At 39.1% G+C, this 1,801-nt stretch overlaps 1 non-coding gene across 1 annotated transcript; it reads left to right on the top strand.

Annotated features, from left to right (window-relative positions):
• On the top strand, positions 1–107 carry LOC127745324 (small nucleolar RNA R71). Its single transcript, XR_008006521.1, has one exon. It is a non-coding gene; the product is annotated as a small nucleolar RNA R71 (small nucleolar RNA).
• Positions 108–1,801: the final 1,694 nt, after the last annotated feature.

Here is a 1,801-nt window from a genome sequence, read left to right as displayed (position 1 = left end):
AACATATTTGGTGCGCATCTTCTTGTTAAGTCCTTGAACCTCTCCCATGCTTCATAGAGAGTCTCACCATCTTGTTGCCTGAAAGTCTGCACCTCAGCTCTCAGCCTGTTGATTCTTTGAGGAGGGTAGAATCTTGCCAAAAATTTGTTCACCACATCTTCCCAATTTATTAAGCTCTACTTTGGGAAGGATTCAAGCCATTTGGATGCCTTGTCCCTGAGTGAAAAATGGAACAAGAACAGCCTATAGACATCCGGGTGGACTCCATTAGACTTCACAGTGTCACAAACTCTCAGGAAGATGGTTAGGTGTTGATTGGGGTCTTCTTGAGCACTTCCTCCAAATGAACAATTGTTCTGAACAAGGGTGATGAGCTAAGGTTTTAGTTCAAAGTTGTTGGCATGTATGGTGGGCTGCTGAATGCTACTTCCATAGTTTCCTGGATTAGGATTAATGTAGGAGCCTAGAACTCTCCTTTCTTGCCCAGCACGGTTTGCAGGGCCTTCTCTAGCATGGTTGTGAGCTTCTTCTTCATGATTGTTTTCCAAATTCTCTTCCATGTTGGGTTCAAAGTACTCTTCCTCTTCCTCAGCACCAACAATTCCTTTCCCTCTTGCTTCCCTCCTTAGTCTCCAGAGGGTCCTTTCAGGTTCTGAATCGAAGGAAGTTGAAGCTCCCTCTCTTCTCCCTGTCATACAATAGAAAAAACTCACAGCAAGAGACAAAATGAAGAGATTATTCTTGTTAGAGTAATTGTTGGTGTGAGTGATGCAAATTATCAAACAGTTAGTGGGTTAGTGAGCAAAATTGTAATTAAAAAAAAGAAAAACAAAGAGGGTGAAGGGGATGAGGAAGAAACTAAACAAACTGAAGGTAATCGACCAAATCAAATAACAAATAAAAAAAAAATGCTCAATCTAGTGATTTTCCAACTTAATCATTGTTGATTCAAAATCAATCCCCTGCAACGGCGCCATAAACTTGATGCATGAAAATCAATCCCAACAATTTTTCCTTCGGCAAGTATACCGAATTGTTGTCGAGTAAAAACTCACAATAGAGTGAGGTCAAATCCCACAATGATTGATTAGTCAAGCAATTTTAATTGGAAGATTATGCTAGTTGAGCTAAACTGGATGAAGTTGAGAATTGCAGAAAATTAAATTACAGGAAAGTAAATAATAGAAAATAAAGTGCAGAATCTTAAATGGGGATTTGGGGAAATGAGCATGAAAATAAATGACAGAAAGTAAAGACAATGGGTAAGATCAGAAATGGGGAAATCTTTGGGTTCAGGATATGGTTGCATTCTCCGGATCAAGTTCATTCTCATCTCTTCCTCAATCAATGCATTCATTGATCTCCTTGGCAATCTTAAGTGATTGGATCCCAATTCCTTGGCAATCCAATCTCTCTAAGCTTGAACAATTGCCCAATTCCTTGATTTAATTGCTCATGGGAAGAGATGAAGTGTGGTCACTGATTATACCACATGTATTTCCAAATCAAAGTGTTGGGAGGATTATATGTCACTATATCTGCCCAAACCCCAATTTGGTCTAACATGAGAAAGTATTTCTAGCATGATCTCCTCATCCCTTTTCCAAGGCTCGGAGGAGATCCAATTATGGAGAGTTTCTTTCCCAAGATAACCGTCCAATTAGATGAAGATCGAAAGCTTTCTAGTAAGATCAAGAGGAAAGAAAGAAGAAGAAGAATGAAAACTATAATTGATCCATCAAATTACAACAGAGCTCCCTAACCCAATGAAAGGGGTTTAGTTGTTCATAGCTCTAGAAAT

The sequence above is a fragment of the Arachis duranensis genome, chromosome 2, assembly GCF_000817695.3.
Source record: "Arachis duranensis cultivar V14167 chromosome 2, aradu.V14167.gnm2.J7QH, whole genome shotgun sequence".
NCBI lineage: Eukaryota > Viridiplantae > Streptophyta > Magnoliopsida > Fabales > Fabaceae > Arachis > Arachis duranensis.
Note: the sequence above shows the minus strand (reverse complement) of the source record. Positions and strands in the feature narration are given on the sequence as shown.